Consider the following 6,177-nt stretch of genomic DNA (forward strand, 5'->3'; position numbering starts at 1 on the left):
TCATATATCTTGGAGACCAAGGTGATGTTGGGTATCAAGTTCTCATTCATATTGATCTCCTGAATGGCCAGGACATGCTGGTAGTTTTAGGCAAGGGCCTGCAAGAAGAATTTCATTTAGTTCAATAATCTTAGAATGTGACAAGGATTGGATTTAGATAGATATGTTTTTGTTTTTATTTATTCATTTGGTTTGTCAATCGCTTACAAGAAAATAGGTATAAGTATATACATAGTTATGAATACATGAAATGGGTATATATAAGAAAAATAAAAGAAACAATAGGACAAGGATGGTAGGCACATTAGTGCGCTTATGCACACCCCCTACAGACCTCTTAGGAAAGGGATGAGGTCAATAGCAGACAGTCTAAGGTTAATGTTTTTGGAGTTTGGGGAAGAAACCACAGAGTCAGGTAGAGTATTCCAGACATTGACCACACTGTTGCTGAAGTCGTATTTCCTGAAATCAAGTTTGGTGCGGTTAACCTTGCGTTTGCATCTATTGTGTGCTTTTGTGTTGTTATGGTTGAAGCTGAAGTATTCATTGACAGGTAAGTCATTGCAATGTATGATTTTATATACCATACTTAGATCAGACCGAAGACGGCATAATTCAAGGTTTTCTAGGTCCAGAATTTCAAGTCTGGTGGCATAAGGTATTCTACAATGAGTAGAGGAGTGGAGAACTCTTCTTGTGAAATATTTCTGGACTTTCTCAACTGTGTTAATATCAGATACATAATGTGGGTTCCAGACTGATGAGCTGTATTCGAGTATTGGTCTAGCAAATGTTTTATATGCTCTAGTTCAGTGGTTGCCAACCTTTTTTTCGCCCTGCACCCCTAAAGAAATTTCACTCAAACCTCGCACCCCCTGAAATAAATAATAAATAAAAATGCCAACATATAGCCAATATCCTATTATTTACCTGGACTTTTCTCGCACCCCCTGGAATATCGTCTCGCACCCCAGGTGGGGAACCCCTGCTCTAGTTAGTAGTGTGATATTACCAAAGAAAAAGCTATGTAGGATTAGGTTAACAACTCTTAATGCCTTTTTCGCTATGTAGTTACAGTGGGCTCTAGCACTTAGATCATTAGAGATGAGTACTCCAAGGTTCTTGACAGAGCTTGGATCATCAACAAGGTCTTGACGATTCAGGTTATATATTTTTTTCTGATTTTTTTTGCCAATATATAGGACAGAGCATCTATTTGTTGAGATTTGAAGTTGCCATTTCTTTGACCATTCTGACACATAGTTTCATGTTTTTCTCCATGTCTAAAATGACTTATCTTTCTGCTTTAATGAGTATTAGAGAAATAAAGAAAGCACTTATATTCTGAAGCACTTCTTTGAAAAAAAATAAACAGAATACCGGAGTTGGAAGGATCCTTTGAGATCTAATCCCTAGTCCAACTGTTGCTCAAGCAGGAAACCTTATGCCATTTCAGACAAGTGGTAGTCCAATCTCTTCTTAAAATCTTCCAATGTTGGAACATTCAAAACTTCTGGAGGCAAGCCATTCTGCTGATTAATTGTTCTTTTTTTGTAAATAAATTTTATTAAATTTACAATTAAAAACATATGGACATTACATACATAAGGGAAAAAAACAAAAACAAAAAACACTCGGTCTTACGAACCGGAAAGAGAAGAGAAGAAGAGATATAAAAGAAAGAAAGAAACAAAGAAAGAAAGAAAAAAAAAGAAAAGGATACATTTAAAAACAGACAATATCCTTTTGACATTCTGCAAGATCAATTCTCCTACCTTAATTTGAGTACACACATCTTATCGATATCTATGCTTAAATTACCCATTGTCCATTAAGCAGTTTATCTCTGGAGTAACCAGTTATACCAAGAGTTCCAATTATCGTAAAATGTTGAAGGCTCTTTGTGTTTTCAGTGCTATAGTTAATTTATCCATTTCTGCACAATCACATATTTTCTGGATGACCATTTGTTCTGTAGGTGTATAGGGTGATTTCCAACACTGGGCGAACGCTAATCTGGCCACAGTTAGGATATGAATTGTTACATATTTCATCTTTTTGGGTAAATGTTTATCGGAGATCCCTAGTAGGAAGAACTCTGGTTTGTATTCGATTTGTTCTTTGGTTATCTCCTCCAATCATTTTCTGATTTTTGCCAATATTTCTGGGTTTCTTTGCAAGACCACCACATATGAAAGTAGGTTCCTTCTATGCTTTTAAATTTCAGCATTTTGGACTCGTGTTTGGGTTCATTGTCGCCAACCTTGAAGGGGCAAGTGCCATCTATAAAACATTTTATATGTATTTTCTTTATATGCTGCCGATTTTGTAATCTTAATATTTCTGTTCCAAATCTTTTCCCATTCTGATAATGTAATACTTCTTCCACAATTCCTGCTCCAGGCTATCATGTTCCCTTTGACTATCTCTTGTTCTAATTCTACTTCCAGTAAGTATTTATAGAATTTGGATATGTTCTTTTTGTTTGATCCTAGTAGAATTTTATCTAAATACTGCAGTTTGTTATAAATTCCAAAGTCTTTTATATCTTGTTTGTATCTGCTATGGATTTGTATATATAACCACTGATCAATTTTAATCCCTGTTCCTGTAATTCTTGTCGAGTTTTTAATTTTCCTTGCGGATCTACTAAATCTTTATATTTAATCATTTTTGTTATGTCCAAATTATTGGGGTGTACCATTGCCTCCATTGTTGATAGCCAGATCGGAATTTTTAGATAGTGTTTTTTGCATATTTTTTCCAATTAATTAATAATGAGTCCCTAATGAAGTGTCTATGAAAGTAAGACTGCTTGGTTCCCACTTCCTACAAGAAGGCATGCCACCCTCTCTGGAGGTCATGCCCTTCTAATGCTAAAATTCTTTTATTAAGTAAGTTCACCCAGTCTTTTAACCATAATAGGATAGCTGCTGAATAATATAATTCCCAATTTGGAAGAGCTAGAACCCCTCTACTTTTCGCATCTTGTAAGGCCTTTACATTGATCCTGGGTTTTTTTCCCCTGCCAAATAAATTTAAGTGTAATCTTATTTAGTTCTTCGGAAAAAAAATTTGGCAAGTTAATTGGAATTGTCTGGAATAAATAAAGAAATTTTGGTAATATGTTCATTTTAATCGAGGCAATCCTGCCCAATAAGGAGAGCTGCAGCTTATTCCAGGATTCTAAATCTTTCTTTGTTTGTTGAAGTAGTTTATCATAATTGTTCTCTTTGAGTGATTTACCTTGTGGTGTTAACCATATTCCTAGATATTTGACCCTTTTTGTTACCTGTATCCCCATCATTGCTTCTAATTCTTCCTTCTGGTTTTCTGTTAAGTTTTTGGTCATTAATTTCACTCTTTTTCTATTAATTTGTAATCCTGCCACTGCGCCAAATCGTTCTAATTCTTTTATTAGATTATATCCTTTTCCATGGGTTCCTCCAAAAAGAAAACCATATCGGTCAGCAAACGCTTGTAGTTTATATTCTTCTGATTTGACCCTCACTCCTCTAATTTCAGAATTTTGTCTAACCCATGTTAAAAGTGATTCTAGGGCAAAAATGAAAAGAAGAGGTGAGAGAGGGCAGCCCTGTCTGACACCCTTTTCTATATTTATTGGACCTGTTTGTTTGCCATTGATTAGTATATTAGCCTGTTGTGTATTGTAAATTGTTGTTATAATGTTTTCAAATTTGGTGCCAAGACTCATATTGTAAATATTTTTGAATTAAAAAGTGCCAATTTAAGTTGTCAAATGCTTTCTCAGCATCTAAAATCATGAGTGCGGATTGTTTCTCGGACCATGTCAATTTTCTGGCTTTTGACGCCTTTGCCTTCTGCCCGTACTTTTTATTCTTTAAACCATTTCCATATGTGTTGCTTCAAATACCCTCTTATCAATTTCTCTTTTTCTCTCTTTGCTCTTGTTCAATTTCTGCTATTATTTCGGCATCTATTTCTTTCTGACTTGGTTACCATTATTCTCATTCTGTGTTTGCCTACAAGGTTCGTGAATTCCTCCCAAAAACATAAACACACAACACACAAACATATAAAAATCTTTTGGGAAGTAACTTGGCTCAGGTACCTCTCTACATGGACTTCAATTATATTCATGCTCATCTTTACATATCATTACCTATTTGTTTCATTCTATATCTTCTATATAAACTTCTCCACACATTTCACTCTTCTTAATTCTATCTTATTTAATCCATCCTTAATTTAAATCATTGTATTTGTATCTTTTGCCCATTTCTTTGTGTATCCCTCTGTCATTTCCTTATAATAAAAAAAATTTTCTCCTGAAATCACTAATCAAACCATGATGCTTGTACTCTATCACTCCCCTAAATTAGTGGATTAACATTTAAAATAACACCCTAAGCTACCCAATCTGATTCTGCTTGGTACATTCTATCTACTATTCTTTTAATAATAATGGGAAAACAAATAATAAATCCAAAATGATTAATTACATAGTTAAATAATAAATCTAAATATGTAAACTCTATAGCACATTCCCATTTGCCCTTTTCCAAAAACAAATGCTACTACGTAGTTTTATAATAACATCAATACCATAGTCATATTAAACTCTTTAATTAAGAACTCAATATTCTAAACATTCCCTTTAATATTTATTTTATTAAATTTTAAAATCAATCATTATTAAACATTTCAACATTTAATCTCTTTTGTTAACTCTTAAGCCATTCTAATTTTCTATTTTCTAATACAAACCTACAATACCATCTTGTGTACACCTTTGCAAAATCTTTTTTTAAAGAAAGTTACTTTACCTTTGTCCCTAAAAAATTCCTCTTTTCCCATCTAATTTCAAAACTTTTGTGTGGCTTTTCCACCTTTTCCCTTTCTTTTTTCCCCACCAGACCTTCCTACCCCCTTCTTCTAGCCTCTTTTCACCTTGCTGGCATCCCTTCTCTGTTGTGTTCCCTTTTCTTTTTGTTTTACTATCATTATATTTATTTGCACCTTATTTTCTCTTTCTTGAATGTTTTTAAATCTTAAGTCCTTCATTTTCCCCTTCCCCTTTCTTCCTTCCTTCTTTCTTGAATTAAATTTGAAATTCACATTAAAGATGGCTTCTGCGTCTTCTTCTTGTTGTTGTTTCTTCTGCCTCCATCTGTTATTGTTTGTTGATAGTTAACCAGCGCCATTTCTAGAAAAAACTTCTCATACTTTTACCGTGTTTTTGTTTTGCTCATATTATTCTTCCCTCAGTTCCTCAACAAAAAGCCATTACCGTCTTTTCTTTTCTTTTTCCTCTTTTTCTTCTTACACCAACCAGAATGTTTAAAAAAAAATAGAACAATCCCCAAGTCCTCAATCAATCCAAAGCCAAGACAAAGTTCTCCCCTTTCTTTTCCTGGGAGTATCAATCAAAAAAAAGAAAATCAAATCTGTATTTTAAAAGCCTTATTGGATTATATTTCTGTCTTCAAATCCTTGGGCATCTCCTCCCAACAAAATCTTAACATTTGGATATTTTTGTCCTCTCCCTTCCGACTTATCACATATAAAGCTAGTTTACCTGAAAAAAACGGGTTTTCTCAGTATCCTTATTAATTCGTCGTGAGGAAAATAAACTTTCTTTCAGCACCTCAAAATTGCCGCTTATTTTCTCTTGTGGAAAGAATCATTCAAAAATAATTTCAAAGGAATTATATTAAATGTATCTTAGAGTCCTGGGTCCAACCAAAACTTTCACTCTCAAGGCTTTCTCCTCTTCCTCCTGCTTGCATTCTTACCCAGCTGCGGCCTTTGTGGCCATTCTTGGACCGCCGCTGCACTTTTGTCTTGGGAAGGGGTTTCTGCAAGGCTGGGAGAGGGGTCACCACAACACCCCCAAACCCTCTCGGATCCCCTATCTTCAACAGCTACCCCTGCGGGGTAGCCTAGCTCAGGCTTACATCCCAGGTTGGGCACAAGCGACTAGCGCGGGATCACGCAGGTATGGAAATCCCTGCACGGGCGCCGACAAACGATCCCCACTTTTAGTTTATGGGACTAACCATCTTCCTGGTGGTTTATTGCATGGTCAAAATAATTTTGTTTGGACCTTTTCAAGTTCAATTTTCTATTTTATCTTGTTCAAGTAAGTTCAATTTAGTGCAATTATTATTAACTGATTTTGTGTTCTCTGGTTTT

The 6,177-nt window shown here is 34.9% G+C and overlaps 1 pseudogene; it reads left to right on the plus strand.

Annotated features, from left to right (window-relative positions):
- LOC148129229 (vomeronasal type-2 receptor 26-like) overlaps positions 1–6,177 on the plus strand; it is a 119,071-nt pseudogene that overhangs the window by 102,099 nt on the left and 10,795 nt on the right.

The sequence above is a fragment of the Notechis scutatus genome, chromosome Z, assembly GCF_049901735.1.
Source record: "Notechis scutatus isolate UNSWTSFEM ecotype Mainland chromosome Z, rNotScu1.2, whole genome shotgun sequence".
Classification (NCBI taxonomy): Eukaryota; Metazoa; Chordata; class Lepidosauria; order Squamata; family Elapidae; genus Notechis; species Notechis scutatus.